Source organism: Danio rerio, chromosome 13, assembly GCF_049306965.1.
Source record: "Danio rerio strain Tuebingen ecotype United States chromosome 13, GRCz12tu, whole genome shotgun sequence".
Taxonomy (NCBI): domain Eukaryota; kingdom Metazoa; phylum Chordata; class Actinopteri; order Cypriniformes; family Danionidae; genus Danio; species Danio rerio.
The window spans coordinates 31,045,090-31,065,000 of record NC_133188.1 but is presented as its reverse complement, the minus strand read 5'-3'; the positions used below and the strand labels follow the sequence as shown (position 1 = coordinate 31,065,000).

Sequence of the window (19,911 nt, the reverse complement as noted above, 5' to 3'; positions counted from 1 at the left end):
TCTCATTCATTTATTTCACTGATTTGAAGCTGTAAGGAAAGAAGGAAAAGGTTCCACCGAGATTTGAACTCGGATCACTGGATTCAAAGTCCAGAGTGCTAACCATTACACCACGGAACCAAGACCTTCCTCAGTTGACATCTAATGCTTGCACACTAGCGTTGAAACTGGCCTTTGTGAAAGCCATGATGTCCCTCAAAACCAAAGAGAGTTGCAAGGGCTCGTCCGGGATTTGAACCCGGGACCTCTCGCACCCTAAGCGAGAATCATACCCCTAGACCAACGAGCCAGTGAAAAACAGCAGCTTCACATGGCAACACTTTCGGCAGACAAACCAGCATTCTCTGAAAAAGGCCTCTGGGTGACCCACGACGTCCTTACAAAATACCAGACAACTGTAAGGGCTTACCCATTCATTTGAACCTGGGAGCTCTCGCGGCATGAGCAAGATTCATACTCCTAGACCAGCAAGCCACTAGCCAATATGCAAGGAATATATTATGTGGCGATACTATCTGCTGACAAAGTGAAAGTATTCAAAAGACATTTTTATGAAAGCTATTATGCCCTGTAAAACACAAGACAGCAGCGAGGGATCGTCCGGGATTTGGACGATTGGACTCTCGCACCCAAAGCCAGAATCATACCACTTGACCCAAGGGCCACTGCAAGACAGCAACTTTACATAACAACACTAACTGCTGACAAACCGGCATTCTCAGAAAAAGGCCTCTGTGTAAGCCACAATACCCTTACAAAACAGAAGATATCTGTAAGGGCTCAACTGAAATTTGAACCTGGGAGCTCTCACGGCATAAGCGAAGATCATACTCCTAGTCGACCAGACAAGGAATGTTATATGTGGCGATACTAACTGCTGACAAACTGGAATTCTTCGAAAGAAGGTTTTATGAAAGCCATATTGCCCTGTAAAACACATGACACCTGCAAGGGCTCGTCCGGGATTTGAACCCGGGACCTCTCGCACCCAAAGCGAGAATCATACCCCTAGACCAACGAGCCACTAAAGCTTGACATTTTCACATGGAACCAGCAGCAGCAGATGGTCAGAATTCTTTATTTAAAAATTGAGTCAGAACGTAATTTCAGAAGCTCAAGTGTTGAAGTCGGGCTTGTGCGTCAGATGGACCTGGGGCTTCTCCTGCCCAAAACAAGATTCGCAGCCCTAGGACGACAAGTTGAGTCACCTTAAAATTGCTGTTGTTTTTGTCCACTAGCTTCAGTGAGGTAAATTGATCTTATCCATTTCACAGATTTAAGCTGCATGGCAAAAACACATAACATTATGTAAGTCGTTGTTGGAGGAGGATCGTGATAGCATCAAATAGCTATGAATATATAGATTAACTTCACACTTTAAATAATATAAAATCCACTTCATATAATCCCTCCTTTTAAGACTTTAAGTCTTAATTTTCTTGGTTTTGGCCCATAGTGCAACTCCATGATCTAGCCCTAAGGCATACTACCTAATGACAAATATATGTCACAGTGTTATTACAAATGACCAGATCATGTAGTTGCACTTTGGAATAAAATCGAGCCAAACTTCTGTGTCCACTTTTGACACAGTAAAAAGACTTGATTCTATTTTGTTGTTATCATAAAAAGTAATATTTTAAGCATACAAGTGGTTATACATTTGCTTCTGGGGGTCATGATTATTCAACACACAGTAAAGAATAAACTAAAACACTAAAATAAAATAAATATCAACATGCACAATCTCACAATATATGGTCACAACATAATATTCTAATCTAACACCCACACACATAATCAGTACGTTGATCTTCAGCCCAGATACTTTGCCTATCGTAGAGAGCCGCCGTTTTGGGGTAGAGGTTGACTAGCACTTACACCCAAGGCATGGATCCTCTTCATCATCCTCTTCTTTATCTAAACTATCAAAATTTTTAGCACTCTGCTTTCTTAATCACAGTCAGATTTACTCTTGCAAATGAATAGTTTGTTTATTTCTTTCATTCTGCCCTGAAAAAACGCTGCTAAAGACTTTATGTTAAGAATCTGTAACCTGAAGTTATGATTATCATAGCTTGATCTTTTGGCACCTTCTGTATATCTCCCTCAGGTATTATCAGAGTTACTTTTTTAACTGGTCTGATAAACTCCTCCTGCCACACTTTGCACTTCATTAAGCTAAAGGATTTTCTGGTTCCTCTGTTTCCCATTATCTATCTCTTGCTGGAGCTTTTTCCTTTGGTTCTCTTGTGCTGTGGTTCCGATGGTACCCAGTTGATGGCACCCCCCTTTGGCAGCTGTTGGATTTGTCCGATCATTCCGATATGGTCCTTTCCTCCTAAGTTCACCCCACTTTATCCAGACATGCTCAGATACACTCGATCACCTGATTAATCTCCTGTTTCTGCTCCTTTCTGGTTTCCTGTACAGATATCGCTTTGCACATGGCAGTTAGTTTCCTCATAAAAGACCAAACTTCTTCTTTCCATTGAATTAGACATGTTTTTCAAACATTCCAAACCAGGCCCGGATTGGCTAATCGGGAGGACCGGGAGAATTCCCGGTGGGCCGGTCTGTTTTTTGGCCGCGAGGGCCGGTGTCCCTAGCTCCAGAATCTGTTGCTCTCAGCAGTCACACTTTTTAAATTAATTATTTTTTTTTTACTTGACCACAGTATCCTTATTAATAATTTTACCGCAGCTCTGCTCTTTTTATCTATTTTCTCGCAGCCTGGTTAATGATGATATAACTCAGACGAGCCACCTCTCAATGTACAGCTGTTGTGGTCCAGTGGTTAGCTTGTTAGGTTATGATACTGCGGAGCTGGGATTGATCCTCGTTTGAGTAGTTTTTTTTTTTCCATTTTTATTGTTAAGACATAATACTGTTAGGGTTGTTGAACATTTGAAGTTCTAAAGCAGCTGTTTTCTCAAAAAAAGACATGATAGTGTAATTAGAAACTGAATTGCAAATGTCCTTATTTTAATATAGTCAGTCGTAGGTGGGCCGGTCTGAGACTTGAAACTCCAGGGCTGAAAAGGAGTCCCACTCCGGCCCTGTTCCAAACGGTTATATGCGAAGTTATATGCAAGATTACATGCAAGGGTCGACCCATAGTACTTCATGCACTGTTAGTTGCTTGTTTCTGTCAGTTTTCATGCAATAACTTTTTAATGCAATAGGTAACAAATCAATTCAGTCGAGTTTATTATTTTAACATATCTTGTTAAACTAGGCCTTGATGGATCATCTTTAGCTCTCTCAATCATTCCTTACAATTTTCTTGATTTCCAATACTTTATCAATTAATTTATTTATCTATTCACTGAATCACATATCCACTTATTTATCTACTTAATTACCTTTATTCACTTTAATTGACTTTAATTATTCTAATTCATTTATAAATGTAGACAAATTATTTGAACTTTCTTCAGAGGTTATTCCAAATCTGAGACTTCTCTTGTCTTAAATGTAATACCTGTTCCTTTTTCCCTGTTGGAATCACCTATACTTATCTACCACACCTGTTATTTCCAAAAGCTTGTGTCTTTTGCCCTAAGCTAATTCTATCATTTCACAACATCCACAATCAAGTTCTTGAATATCCTCTTAGGCTTATTGCTGATCTTTTACTCACATTCTACAGATTTACAGATGTCACATGTGTACAACAATTCACTAATCACTGCATTCAAAAAGGAGATCCTTATCCTTGCTGCTCAATTTTCCTTACCATTTCACCCATGATTCAAACCATGTACATCTCAAATGCCAATATCTAGAAATGCTGTTGCCTCAACAATCTGTACTTTGTATGTATTACATAAATCTTATTTGTCTTTTTCGTTCACCTCTAATGCTACATATATTGTTCATAGATACTAGTATGTTGTTTAATTTGCACTATCATCTAATTTAGGTTGTGACTCTGTAATAGTGTTATACCTGCTACCTTATTTTCTTTCATGTAAAATCAATTTCTTATTTATCAGCTTAACAGTTATTATTGCATCTGGAATGGATACAGAATCTTGTTAACACTAAACCCGTCATCCCTAAAAAGTTTTATTTATGTCTCTTACTTAGCTTCAGCTAGATGTACCTGCAGATAACTAAATCCTACACGTTACAATATCCATCACGAAATATTCTAAATCCTTTTATGCATTCTAATGTATCGGCCTATTTACTTTAGGTGTAACCAAGTGTCTACTCTACTCTTATAATTACCTAAACAGAAATCAATTACTTTAACATATTTGGCATCCAAACTAACAAAGTACAGTGCGTGTTAGGAACCTCTGCTAAGAAATTTTCTATCACTGACTGTTCTTAAATCATAAATTTTACAACATCTACTTTTGTCTGTTTTGACTAATGCCATAATCAAAAATTACATTCAAATCAAATTTAAATAGAATCCATTTTATTAGTCACCTACACAATCACAACCAAATTGAAATTGACTTTAATTAGAAATGCCATAACATATCTAAATGTTTCTAATATTGCTATGTTCTCAAAACTTTCAATAATGCCTATTCCAGCATAGCAGACCTTCATCTGGTTTAATTTTTATAATCCTCCCTATGCTGGCTAATTTTGTTTTCCCTTAATGTCCTGAACTCATAATAATTATTAAAACTTGACACCTAAGTAATTTCTTATTTCTGAGCTATTTCTTATTTTGAATTTTCTATTAATTAGCATTTTTCACTTTTCAGCATTTTCAGCTCCTAATTCCTTCCTGCTCTTACATCAAACTAATTATACATAAATTTTTGTTGTAATTTTTTATCAGTTGACTGAAAAATCACTGGATTTCTTTAGGTTCCTCTCTAGCTGATCTGATTTTTCTCCTTTAGTCCTTAATTCTTTTTTGCTTTTAATTATTTCTTCACATTTGTAAAACAATGTGTTTTCTGTTTTTTTATTTTTAAACACTTTTCTTTTTCAAATATTATTTTAGTACATTTAGAATTGTTACTTTTTGACCTATTCAGTACTGTGAGTTCATTTCACTTTTTTTTTCATTCTCTTCAAGTTTAAATCACTTTTCTGTCTTAATCTCTGACATAATTTTTCTCTCAAATCTTGGTTTAGTTTACTCAAAATAAGTTTAATTTAAAATAAGTCCCTAATTTTAACTTAAATACTTAACTCCATCAACTTCTAACCCAAATTATTTTTTTTTCAGTTATCAAAAACTGTCTTTCATTATCTTTTTTTATCACTACCATGCATTATAATTTATCCTCCTATGTTCAATAATCTCTATGAGTTAACCTATGAAAATGAACCAAAATAATTTAACATTCTTCATAATTTATCATTTCCACATTTAAAGTTTCATCGTACATTATCATCTAAGACTTTTCTTACAGGTTACATGATACTTTTCTTTTTATCAAATTGATAGGTTCTGATACTGGTTCACAGATTGGTGCAGTCTTTTCTGTGGTGTCCATATCAGGGCACAGAGTTTCCCCCTTCTCTCTTAGTGCTGGCTTCTTTTCTTTCATTGAGCTGATGTAAAGTTCTGGTGGAGCGCTTTTTCTCTTTGATCAGTTCATCATTAGCTTGTTTGCCTCTTTTTAGTGTCACTAAACATAAGTAGCCTTTTCAGTCCTCAGTAATTCCTGGGCATGCAGTGCCTGCCTCTCCGCTTTAACAAATGTCCACAACCAACAGTTTCTCCTTTGTGTTTTTCAAACACCTTTTCCATTTGCCAGTGCACTCAGAGATGTCTGGTAGGTAAGAGACCACAGTACCCCAAAGTCCATCCCTATGTCCTCTTAATTAATATATGGAATTTAGCCTATGACCTATAACAGTCTTTTCCTCTTTCCCATTTTTTCTCCATCAAATGACTCCTTCCATCTTATTTCTTCCCCTTATTGTTTTAACAGTTTATTTTCTCTATAATTCACAATCATTTTATCATATGTAAATATGTTTAATTTTCTATTTCTTTAGTGTTATTCTAATAAATTTCTTTATCTCCAGATTGTGTTTCACTTTACATTGCTCCGTATCTATGCTAGTGTTTCTTGACTAGCTACTCATTTTTACATTGTAAGATTTTCTATACTCAGTTTCTATTTCCTCACTGTTTGCAATGAATGTTCCTTCTGTTTGCCATTTGTCATTATTTTATCTTTTATTTTCTCTGCCACATAATTGAGTATTGCATTTTTTTTTCATACTTGCATCTGTTTTTCCATACTTGTTTTAATTTAATAGTATTACTTGGTGTCCAATATCTGATTTAACTATTCAAAATCATTACTGCTATAGCTCAGGGTTCATATTATTAATTAAACTCACATATTTATTTACTAAAAGCATTTTTCATTTTTGAAATGCAATGTTTAATTATCAATTTAGCTTCTTACTGCCTACACTCTTAAAAAAAAAAAAAAAAAAAAAAAAAAAAAATATATATATATATATATATATATATATATATATATATATATATATATATATATATATATATATATATATATATATATATTTWTTTTTTTTTTTTTTTTTTTTTTAAATTACTTTTTTAACTCACTCTATCATGTTTTTTTTAACATTTACCCAGTGTGATTTTCATCTGATTCACTTTACTACAAATAGATGACGGCTCAGATCACATTATGTAGCTGACTTTGAGACAGATGAAACAAGCATTTTTATTGCCCTTAAATACAAACAAATTCTCTAAAGTCAATTATGTCTTCAAATTGTTACTGCTTTTTTACTTTTTATCTTATCTGTTCAATGTACCTATATTGCAAGCATATTTAAACATCTATTTGTATCCTTGAAACAGTGAACTTATTTTTTCTATTTCTATTTTATTCTTTTTCCTTTCCGTAATTTGAGTTTTTAGCTCTTAGGTTTTCTTATACATTTTAAAGCTTATTTTGTTACACATTTTATAATTAAATCTTCAATTAATCAATATTCAGTTTTCAAGTTTTCTTTTTCTATTTTATTCTCAATCAAAGAACTAACTTATATGTTATTCATTCATACTTATTTAGTAAATCTATTTGTTTATTAATACATTCTTTTACTCCATACTTCCTTTATCTCAATATATATTGATCACTATGGCTTTATTTATTCTTTTTCAATAATAGAGTTTCAAACTCTTTTCTAATATAACTCTATTATTAGTATTTCCTCATTTAATTTATCTTACTATACTACTTTATAATATATCTATTCATTAATAACTTATATTCTATCCATAATTATGTTAAAGTCTATGTCATTATTTTATCTATAGTTTGATCTTCTTTCTTTAGCTCTCCTCTTTTCTGTTTGCCTTGTGCTGTAAATAGACATACTCAATTTATTGTTTACACATGGACACCATAAATCTCTCTCTTACCCCCATCCTGGAGCAGACTGTCTTTAACCTGTTGCCATGTAAAGAATTTAATTCTATTCTGCCTATTGTTCTTTTTTTAACATATTTAAACTTAAAATACAAACATCATTCCAGAAAAATGTTTAACTAGTATATTCTTCTGCCTTTTCACTCTGTGTCTTTCAAATGCAACATGTTCCATTAGTTTTAATTTAGGAGACTCCTCCTTTATGTCATAATCTCTTCTCTTAAACTGCATCAATCACTATTCTTATTGTTCTTTAAATCACACCACACATATGCAGCCCTCCTCTTATATTATAATATACTATAATCATTATTTTAACCTACTCTTTATTGAAAACATACTTTTTAACACATTCACACTTCTAATCTTATTATTTTTCCTCTTCTCATTCACTCCTCTCCTCCACTTAGTGTAACCTGAGCTGCATCCCCCATCCTCATTCCAGTCAAGGAGGAGGAAGGGAGTCTTCTCTGCACACCAACGTGGACTATTTTGTCTCAACCTGAAGCAACAAATACACAAACACTACTATTAAATAAATACTCTACACTACACTCCTCTTGAGTGACCTGTCCGAGCAGCCTCTAACCTTAGAGCGGTAACCACAGGATTTTCACGCTTCTCTCTCTACTTTAATCTCTTAACTGTTACCACACATTAAGGACTCTCTCTTAAAACTTATAAATGCTCTATGCATATCTTACATCATTAATAATTTCTAGTTACTAGTTAATGTTACTAGTTACTAGTTAATGTTTATCCTATCCATCAAGGCCCTCTTAGGAAAACACAGATCATTTGCATGCAAATTACTTTTTTTTCTTCTGTTATTCAAAACCCCTTTTTTCTTTAATATCTTTTCATATTTACTTTTAATTCTTTAAAGCTGGAGAAACAATTCAAGTGTATTTACCGTTACAAGCAGGTCCTGGCAGAAAAAACACAAACTAATAAGCATAAAATCGCTTACCGTTTTTTTATTGTGGCCACATATTTGTGTTTTCTCTCCAGTCCAGCATGCACAGTAACACCAGTCCTGCTCTTTTCCAGCCCACCCAGGGACGCCAATTGTAGTGTTTTTTTGTTTTTTTTTCTCCATGAATCAAACCAGTCTGGAGGTTATGAATATCAGAAAAGTATACTTTATTGTCGACAACAAAGGAGAATTTTCAGGAGACCCCCAGTAGCATCTCTGTCTGAAAAATTCTCTCTCACTGATGTTCTGGCCTGCTTAAATACTCTTTTGCAACTGTTTTTTCCCTTTGTTCTAATTTGTCACACAAGATACCACCTAGGTTAACCCCTGACCCCAAATTCCTCCTAAGTTAACCCCTGACCTCAATTTCCACCTAGGTTAACCCCTCACCCAAACCTGGTAACTATATAACTTATCCATTTCTTGTGATATGGTAATTCTTCTAATGGTATGCAAGTCTACAAGCAGATTATACACATACAATTTGAATATATAGATTAACTTCACACCTTAAAGAATATAAAATCCACTTCAAAAGAGCCGAAGTGAAAAGACTTCCGCACATCGCAGTCATTCTGCTTTTACTGAAAGCTTCTGGACATACAAAAAGCAACTTGCGTCCATCTGCCGCAAAAATATTATGCACATTCAGAACATCACACAGCGTCTGCAGAAGCTGTTTTTGGAGGAGACAAGCAGACATCACTGTGTTTGCCCTGGCTCAGTCCCACGCATGTCACCAAGGTGCGAAACAAGACGCACACACGAACAAACGAACGTTATGAAAACGATAGTTTGTTGTACAGTTGGCAGTTCACTATAGTTCACTTCCGTTATTTGGTACGATTGCATTCACATCTGAAGTGAATCGTACCAGAGTTCTCATGAACCGTACCCCAGACCACCTCTTTCAGGCGGACTCGGGTACGGTTCACGGGTCTGCACCCGGGTTCAGAAGACGTATTCACACTAGCTAAACGTACCGTACTATGACGTCAAATGAACTCGGGTGCGGACCAAAAGTGCTAGTGTGAAAGCACCCTTACACTCTGTATACGTATACATATGATACACTCCATACATACAGTATATGATACATTCTATACATACACATGATACATTCCATACTATACATATACACTCTGCATACTTGTACACATGATACATACATGATACACTCCATACATATACACCATAGACTGTAAAATATATGGAAGTAGCATCCGTGACGTCACCCATAGGTTTCTGAAGAGCGCAAAACAAGCCACAAGTAGGCGTGGCTAACCTTCGCCATTTTGTTTGCGCGTCATCACACTCACAGCGGGATATCAAACAAGGGCAAAGAGGCGGAGAGTAAGTGGAGCTACAGACACCTATTGGCATTTTGCTTGGACCTGACACACTTTACTTTGGGAAAACGATTAATACTTTATCACCTGCAACTCGTTTGTATTCTGACCACATGTGCTTGGCTGTACACTATATCAATAAAGTCTTTAGTCTTTAATACATTGAGCCACTAAGTATTGTTCTTATGATGTTTTCCTACAGGAGGAAAACGTGAATAACTTCCAAACACTTCAGATATAGTCTGTGTTAGTAAATTCAAAGCTAAGTATGAAATCCAGCATAACACTGTGTGATAACAATTCAGATGACTGTTCTGCAGTCCACATCTAATCAATCTGTCAGATTCTGCAGTGCATTGCAGCTCTAAAGAACGTTATAAATGATAAATGTTCTTAAATAAAACAAATACATTTATAGAGATGGTATATAAGTATATAACTTTACTCACATGGGAAATGGAGGCCATGTGAATGGTTTGTGAGCACAATTAAGTTCCCACAGCATCCCATATCATCTGATAATTGTAGGAAATAATCCCAAAAAGCAACTGACTTTGTAAAGCCACATAAAACAAAACAAAAATATGATGAATATGCCGAAATCAGAGGCTGATCTGCAGTAGACAGCTGAGGTAACATGATGGCGACAGCGAGACCTAGCTGTCAATCAAGTGGCCACGCCCTTAATTGTGCAAACTTAATATAACCTAATATAAAGAAAACTGATGAGTTATAAAAACAATTCACCCCCTCACAGTTGTCATGAAGGCTAATATTAGCTTTATGAACCAAAACCGTTCTTTGTACCAGGCTGTAAACACCTTTTTTTTCTGCTGTAAAGTTGGCCATTCTAACAGTGGGCTCAATTGAAATTTGCTCTATTATGGAGCCAGGACTAGCGGATTTTTGATAAATTGCAGTTTTAGCTACTTCTGTATTGGCCTCCCGAGAGAGACCGGGAGGTTGACGCTTAATATACACATATGATACACTCCATTCATAGTAAACACATAGTAAATGACACACTCCATACATACATAATACACTCCTGTCAGGGTCTGGGATAGAGTCTGGGTCCTCCACACACATTATACACTGCATACTATACATATACATGGGTTACGTATTTCATTAATTAATTGAATATTAATATAAAATAATAATATAAATAAATATCTTACATAGTGAGTTTTTTTGTTTGTTTTTGTCTGTGCATTGCATGTGGTTCTTTTCTCTCCGCCTCTGTCTATGATAGGTTTCATCCGGCTTGTTTGTGAAGACAATTTAAACCGGACTGGAATGTCATTCTGAGAGTCTCCTCTCTCCCGGCTTGTGTTGTTTGTTTTGTGAAGTAGAAACTGTGTTGTATTTGCTCGGCTAAATTGTTGAAAATAAATGCTGAGTGTTGACTTTGAGATCTTTACAGAGACACGTGTGCAAGGCTCAAGAGGTTTGTGCAGCAATGCCTATTGAGGGTTCTCTGAAATATCACTTAGTAAAAACTGCAGTACTCCGAGTATATGAGCTTGTGCCTGAAGCTTATAGGCAAAACTATTTGGGTTATACTCGAGGGTTTGCAAGAGTTAATTCTGTTTGAGGAGTTTAAAAACTGTCTACCACAAAGTTTAGTAGTACACCTTAATGAGCAAAAGTCTTCTTTTAATGGCGCTTTACAAAGTCATCTTTAGTGGAGGCAGCAGTCATGGCTGACGAGTATGCGTTAACTCATAAAAATGTCTTTGTTATGTGCAGACCGACACAGCAGAACTTAAGAGAACCTAAATCCTCGCGCTCGTGAATGTTCAAAAGCCGGAGTCGCGCACAAAAACTGCTCTAAAACCTCCAGAGAGTGGTTAAAAGCACACGTGTTTCTACTGTCTGGAAGCTGATCATCTTATAGCCAGCTGCAAGGCGTGGTAGCAGAAAAATGCATCCAAAATGAAAAAGGTAGCGCACGCCGTACTAGTTCCAGAAGGTAAGAATGAAAATTTTAAGTTGCCATGTTTTTAACCGTTTTTATCTAATGGAACAGTTTCACTTACGATTAATGAGCTAAACAATGCGCTTTTGTTCTGTGCAGATGTTATAGTTTTAATTAAGCACTTTCCTAACATCTTCTCCGAGTTCGCTTCTCAAACTAATCGTCTGTTGCATGACATTGATGTGAAAAGTCCGACTGTGAGGCATACTTAGATGACATTGTCATCTTTTCTCCTTCATGGGAGGAACATCTAAACTCTCCTAGGAATGTGTTTTCCCACCTTTCTAGTGCACAATTGACCATGAGTTTAGCGAAGTGTGTGTTTGCTAAAGCAACAATTACTTACTTCGGAAAGCAAGTGGGCCAAGGCCAAGTGAAACCTGTAGATGCGAAAATCACCGCCATAACAGTTTCCCAGACCCTCTAATTGGCGAAAGTTAATAAACTAATTGTTCCTAAGAATAACAGGTTATTATTGCGGATTCTATTGTAACTTTGCAACTCTTGTGATGCCTCTAAGAGATCTTTTAAAAAACACTCATAAATTTATGTGGACACCAGATTGCGAGCATACTTTTAACGGAGCTTTTAAAGATCTCGTGTAAAGCCCCGACTTAGCTGCGCCAGATTTTTCCAAAGCTTTCCTGCTTGAAGTTGACGCCAAGGCAGTGGCTTCAGGAGCCGTAATAATGCAAGTATCAGAGTCAAATCTGGAGTTGCCTGTCACTTTTTACTTTTCTAAAAAGTTTAATGATTGTCAATAACGATATAGTACAGTTGAGAAGGAAACCTTAGCTTTGTTGTTGGCTGTCACGAGGTAGAGATCACACGGACACAAAGATACTCTCCTCCCAACAAGCAGCAGCTGCCCCTGATCAGCCCGTGATGAGGTGTGATCTCGGTGAGGGAGTCGTTCCATGGCGACGCTGCTAACCACATTGGCCTTGAGACATTTGGATGTTTACTTAAATGCTAACCCTTTTCCGGTAAAAGTATACACCGATCACTAGTGTTCCTTTCAGGAATGCATAACTTAAACCACCCTTTAATGCGGTGGTCTCTGGTTGAACAAATATACAATCTTGAGATTGTTCACAAGCGTGGTTCGGAGATGGTTCTGGCTGATGCTCTGTCCAGAGCAGTTGGTGCTGAAAGTGTCTTGTGTAAATAGAAAAAACAAGTGTCTTTTCTTCTCTTGGTTGGGAGGAATGTTACATTTCCTTAATTAATTAATAATATAAAAATAATAATATAAATAAATATCTTACGTAGTGAAATTTTTGTTTGTTTTTGTGTGTGCATTGCTTGTGGTTCTTTTCTCTCCCCCTTTGTCTCCGATAGATTTCATCTGGCTTGTTTGTGAAGACAATTTAAACCAGACTGGAACGTCCTTCTGAGAGTCTCCTCTCTCTCAGCTTGTGTTGTTTTGTGAAGTTGAAACTGTGTTGTATTTACTCGGCTAAATTGTTGAAAGTGAACACTGAGTGTTGACTTTGAGATCTATACTGATGCCTTTTTGTTTTATTACATTTTCCTGTTTTGCTGTTAGTTGGGAGAAAGTGAATGTTATTTTATTTGTTTCATTTCATGTACAGGTAAGAGGGTTAAAAACTTAGTTGTTGAGTTTTGTTTGTTATTTTGGCATTTACCTCCGCAAGCTTTTTATTGTCTTCTTTCGAAGTTTAAACGTCAAGTAAATTTGACTTTAAGTTTTTTCCTTGGTCATTCATCTTGTTGTTGTTTTTTCTTTTGAACAAGAGAAGAGACTCCGGGCTCCTTATTAATTTAGAGGAGTTCTAACTATTTTAATTTAATATTTTTTATTGTTACGGGTCTGGCTTGCTGTGTGGAGCCAAGCAAGATTAAAATTCGTAACAACATGATACACTCCATACATACACACACACTATACACTCCTGTCAGGGTCTAGGATAGAATCCGGGTCTATTATTACTATTGTGTCTTCCTTGTGTTGATAATACAGTAAAAGGCTCTACAAGTCACACGATCTCATTATCCTTCAGATTTGGCCAAATAGTAAACTCCTCATTTGTATAATTTAATTAACAATATTTTATTGTTCATTATTTTGACAGCGGAAAGCTTTCTGGTGCCCCGTTTAAAAGGAGTTATTTGTCTGTTATTTCTACATTAATTGGTGCCCCCACGTGAGGTTAAAGTTTCAATATTAATATCAATACTAAAATATTGATTTTAATATTTAATAAATCGGTAACACTTTAGAATAACTATCCGTTATAACTAGTTAGTAGATTAATAAACTGTAGTCATTAATAAACTGTTAATTGGTTAAAATGACTTGTTAAATACATTTTAATAGTTATATCCTCATTTACTAATATATATATTAGTAAATGAGGAATAGTTGCAACTTTAGAATAACGTCCCAATAACATACATAAATAACTTAACTAATATATGAACTCACACTTTACAGATCAGTTGTTTATAGTTTGTTAACCATATAATAACACCAGTGAAACTTTGTAGAACAGCAAACAACAAGTTCAAGCTACAAAAATTTGATGTAATATTTAAAATATATAATGTTTGTACCTTTACCTTGTTCCACTCATTGGCTTTTCTGTGTGCTGTATTTTACCAAAGAAACTCCACAGATGCAATGTTAAACATTGTGTTTAATGTTTAGAAACACACACTGAGCCATCACATGGCAGAACAGCTGTATACAACAAAATACAAACCCAAGAGGTTTAGGCACATTTTGTGCTAAACATGAAAACAAGATAAATAAATAAAAAAATTCTACAAAGTTTCACTGGCATTAACAGATGGTTAACAATATATGAACAACTGATCTGTAAAGAGTAAGTTAATATATTAGTTAAGTGTTATTTATTAGCTTATGTATGTTATTGGAACGTTATTCTAAAGTTGCAACTATACCTCATTTACTAACAGCTAATAAATGAAGAATAGTTGCAACTTTAGAATAACGTCCCAATAACATATATACACTATTAACTGATACTTAATAAGTCTTTAGTAAGTAATTTACTAACAGCTAGTTCATGATCTATTACTAATGTATTAGGTATAGTTATAAAATATTAAAAAACAGTTACCAAGTCATTTGTAACTTGTTTACTAACAGCTTGTAAGTTATCTAATGGCCATCTATAAGGCACAGATATAAATAATTAACAAACTATTAACTTTTATTTAACACGTGATTTATAACTCATTAGCTAACAGTTTGTTAATGAACTATTAACAAGATGTGACGGATAGTTATAAATAATTAACAAATTGTTAACTATTATTTACAGAGATATTTTTACTCATTAACTAACAGTTTATTAATGATTTATTACACTATTAAAAGTTATTTTTTGGCCTTGTAGATTTCATTAATATTAATATGTACAATTTATTTAATGAAATTAATTTCCTGATTTTAAAGCATTTTTTTGCTTTAAAATTTATTTTAAAAATTCTGTAATAAAATCTAATCAATTTTATTATAAGAATGTAGCTGTTATTTTTAATTAATTTCAAAAAGAGAAAATATTAATTAAATCTAACCTACACTGTAAACGATTTCTTGTTAAATCAACAGTAAGTTACTGGCAACAATTATCCAGTAGCTGCTGTATTTCATAAAACGGTAACATTACTGTAATACTAATTACATTAGTATTACATTTAATGTAAAATGTAATACATCATTTTACTGTTGTTGATTTTTACTGTAACACCAATTACAGTAGTGATACACATACTGCAAAACTGAAAACAGTATTTTATTGTACATTTTTACCATGAAGAACTACGGTATTTTAACGTTACTTTTATTATTACTGTATAGTATTTTACAGTTATTAAATGTTATTTTATTTTATTTAATAGTGCTACTTTATAATGGGTAAAAATGTTCAAAAATTGCACAAGTGTTATTTTAACTGTTCAAGAAATACAAGAAAAATAAAGAAACTGAAACTTTAACTTCACAATAAAGGTTTATTGTGTAAACCATGCTAAAACAGTAGCAATAATTCAATATAACAAAGCAACAGAACACTAATAAACAATTGATCATTAAAACCAGTCAACAATTAATGCATCAAAAATTATGACAATTTTAAAAACAGGTGAAAATACTGCTACAAGACAGGAAATGATGAAGGCCAAATGATGTGGAAAGGGACAGTGAAAAAGGGCAGCAACATGATGATGATCCTGCAAAAATGACAGGCAAAATCAATCACTGAAGTAAAAACTAATCATCCCTCAAACCATTTAATTCATTCAGTAACGAAACACTGCACTGTTGTTTTATATATATATATATATATATATATATATATATATATATATATATATATATATATATATATATATATATATATATATATATATATATTAATATATATAACAGTTATAATATATATAACAGTTTTTTTAATTGTTTTTGTTGGTGAAATACAGTTTGTTGTCAATTCACAATTACACTAACGTTAATGGGGAAAAGATCAGTGGGCATTGTTCTTAAAGATTGCTAGTCAGGTGTCCACACAGGTGTGTAAAAAATAAAGTCTCATCTTAACTTAATGTCCGACTCTGTATAGCTGGAATATCTGATTCCATGATCACACTACTAGTGCTTCCACGAATTTAAGAGGGGTGAACACAGTTCATTCTCACTTTAAGAGGCTACATATTTAAAATTAAATAAATAAAAATAATCTAATTTAACGTGACTAATGTTAATTAAATACTTTTAGGCTTTTAACACGTATAAATCCACTTCTAACTTACAGATAAGATTGCGTTAGAGAACATGAAAGCCGTGGGTGATTTTTTAAAATAATGCTAATGATGAGTTGCTGATATTTGGTTTGCATAAAACAAAGTAATCACTAAGTATTCATTTTTGGCAAAATCTGCAGAGAGGCTCAGCGACACGAGGAAATGTGTTAAAGTTGAGTAGAGAACTAAAGAGCAGTCTAGCCTACTTAATGAAATGTTTGTGGTAATATTCTGCGGTCAATTCGTATTACTGTATTTTAATATGCAGCAGTGATGGCATGTCAGCGAGACAAATAAACATTTTATCGAGTCATTTCATACAATTTATTTATTTATTTATTTTTATACAAACCCTCTAGTGACATTTCCTCAAACTAAATCATCATAACGTTACTGTGCACAGCATCAGTAAAACGTTGAGAATAATTTAAATACTTAATTTTTTAAAACAGTCACTGCTGATTACAAACTAACATTAAAGCTAAGCTTACAGAAATCCTGTATGCATGACAATATAAAGATGTATTACTCACTGATGTCGAAGCACTTCCAGGTCATCAGAGATGTAGACAGGACAGAATGTGTGCTATCAAGTGAGCTCTTGTGCAGCCTTTGTTGGACATCCAGGTAGTATGTTCACCCACACTGTAAGAAACAAAAACAGAAACAATTTATTAAAATGTGAGGATAGTAAACATGTTTGGTCTACAGAGAGAAGAAAATGTTTACTTTAAGCATTGATCCTAATGAATCTATTTCTACACTACATTTAACCTTATCACGGAAACAGCATTTTTGAGCTTTTAGACCAGGGGTGCTCAACCTTGTTTGCTTTAAATTAGAATTAAAACAATAAATCTCTATGACAAATAAAATACTTCAGATCTAAATAAAGCAGGTGCTTTTACCTAAAGGTTCCTTCCCTCCAGTTAGTTTGGCTGCAAATACCTCCACATCTGTGCTTTATTCGGTTCTTGTCTTTAGAGTAACTGGTGTCGCATTCCAGGTCCATCACAATCTGGGCTAGAAGGACAATATGACAAAAGACAAGACACATATAAATAAGTCTCAGAATAAAATATTTAAAGGAATAGTTTACTATTTTGCCACTATTTACTCCACGTGTTTTAAACTAGTTTGAATTTCTGTTAAACACTGAAGCAGATATTTTGAAGAATGTTAGTAACCAGTAACTATTGACATCCATATTTGAACCAAATTTCTTTAAAAAATACGAGTTTGTGTTCAACGGAACAAATTAAATATATAACTATTTTGAAACAAGTGGAGGATGCCAAAGATGCTATTATTTTCATTTTGGGGTGAACTGTCCCTTCAAATCAAGAGTCAAGCAATAGTCATAAAAACTGATGTGTCGCTTGAGGAAAACTAAATCAAGTACCTTCTTTGAACAAGCAGAATCATTATGCCATTGTATTCAGTGATTCTCTTTTACATTTTCCCACTATAAAACGATAGCTTCAACATGCAATCCATGTTAAGACAAAAATGAATAGCATAAAATAACATATTGAACTAAACTTACAGTTTCCAGGCTGTTTGAAAACAAACACATATGCCCAGTAAAATTGCTAATAAACACAAAGACAACAGTTAAAGAAAAAAATGTTTGTCTAATATTCACTCAGCACTTGGTAGGCAAATAGCATAGCCGTGGCTGTTTTAACACCAGATGTTTTTTTTTTCTTAAAGTTTTCTAAGGAACTGCTGGAAGAAGAAAAAGAGGTTGTACATGAAACTCCTCACAACAAATCTGTGAACAACTTGACATTTAAAAATCTAATCAAAATGAGGAAGACATCGACATTACCTTGAATAATCAAGTGAGGAGTGATTGGTTGCATCAGTTTTTCAACATCAATTACTGTAGCTGAAAAACAGATAAATATAATAAGAGTAAAATAAGACTTAACATTAATTAATCTAAATCTATGGTACAACCATACCAATCTGTATGGAGTTAAAATACATTTGTACACAAATCATTCCCTGACCCCATCAATTTCTCTTAGATTAGGATCAATATGACTGGCTTATATCTGTGTACTCAGAACGTACACTCACCTCAGGTACACCTGAACACCAAAAATTAAATGTACAATTAATGACACACTATACATCAAGCTCATTAACATTATTGAGAAATAGACAATTAATATGTATTTTGTTAATATTAACGTTAGCTTAAAATAATTCAACTGCATTGAATTTTCAGCTCCATTTAATAAAACAGTTAAGACTCATTTCATTATGAGTTTAGTTTAAATAACTAACTTACAGTTGAAAAATTTTACCATAATGATAGCTTAGTCATAATGACTAACGTTATGTGAAGACCAGAGCTTACCTTAACGGTAAACGTTTAACTTTTCATGGTGACTTCGCCTTCATCTCAGTGTTAATATATAATATAACAATATAACAATAATATAAAGTGTGTGTAGAGTTTTTCATGGTCATTTGCAGTACTGTATTTAGATGCACAGTAACTGATTTTTTCCCAAAATTCATTGTAAAATCTGCAGTAGCATACTGTTAATCATGTTCACAGTATGGAAATGTTGAGAATACATTATCATGCTGTGAAAACAGCAATATATACAGTAACACACTGTGCACAGCTTATACAGTAAACAACTGTTGAGAAATGCAGTATAATACCGTGAAAACAACAGAAATCGTTTACAGTGTAGTTTTATTATAAGAATTTAGGGTAACACTTTATAATAACTACACACTATGAGTCATTTACTAAGCATTAGTATCCAGTGAATTCATTATTTGTTAAGCATTAACTCTACATTAATAAACGTTAGTAAGCAGTTTATAACTGCAGCTACAAATGCTCTATTCTTGACTTAGCACCTATATAATGTGTTTAATAATTGTATTTTCATACTTAGTTAATGATTTATATTTCATTACTAAATTAAATATTGCATTATTTACAGTTGAGGGTTTAGGATAATTCAAAATGAGTTATTAAATGATTTATAAACTATTGAAATCAACATTTATATAGCTTATTATTCAGGCATATACTAATAGTTTACTAATATGTTAATAAACGCTTTATTAATTAAACTTCATGCAGTTTTTTGACCTAATCTAAAGTGGGGACTATTTATGCTTTATAAATCCCTTATAAATGACTATTAAAGGCTCAGATTCAAATGAACAATAATCCTTGCAATCTTTTCTAAAAAGTAAAATTACTGTAAAGTTTAAACTTTGCTGAATAACAATAGTGTCAAAATATGACATAAAACTGGATAAAATAAACAACAACAATATAATAGTTTAACAATATAATAAGATGCAATGTTTAAACTCTACAGTGATTTTATTTTAGATTAGATTGCAAACATTTATTTTTCGTTTGAAGTACAG

At 33.6% G+C, this 19,911-nt stretch overlaps 1 long non-coding RNA gene and 3 other non-coding genes across 4 annotated transcripts; all 4 read right to left on the bottom strand.

Annotated features, from left to right (window-relative positions):
- Positions 1 to 48: 48 nt before the first annotated feature.
- trnaq-uug (transfer RNA glutamine (anticodon UUG)) lies at positions 49 to 120 on the bottom strand. The gene has a single exon. It is a non-coding gene; the product is annotated as a tRNA-Gln (tRNA).
- A 97-nt stretch (positions 121 to 217) lies between these two features.
- Positions 218 to 289, bottom strand: trnap-agg (transfer RNA proline (anticodon AGG)). Its single transcript has one exon. It is a non-coding gene; the product is annotated as a tRNA-Pro (tRNA).
- A 662-nt stretch (positions 290 to 951) lies between these two features.
- On the bottom strand, positions 952 to 1,023 carry trnap-ugg (transfer RNA proline (anticodon UGG)). Its single transcript has one exon. It is a non-coding gene; the product is annotated as a tRNA-Pro (tRNA).
- A 4,079-nt stretch (positions 1,024 to 5,102) lies between these two features.
- On the bottom strand, positions 5,103 to 18,921 carry LOC137487407 (uncharacterized). The gene is made up of 6 exons (XR_011005970.2): positions 18,869 to 18,921; positions 18,332 to 18,391; positions 17,409 to 17,523; positions 17,034 to 17,145; positions 15,277 to 15,930; positions 5,103 to 5,545 (listed from the first exon to the last, which is right to left on the bottom strand). It is a non-coding gene; the product is annotated as an uncharacterized lncRNA (long non-coding RNA).
- Positions 18,922 to 19,911: the final 990 nt, after the last annotated feature.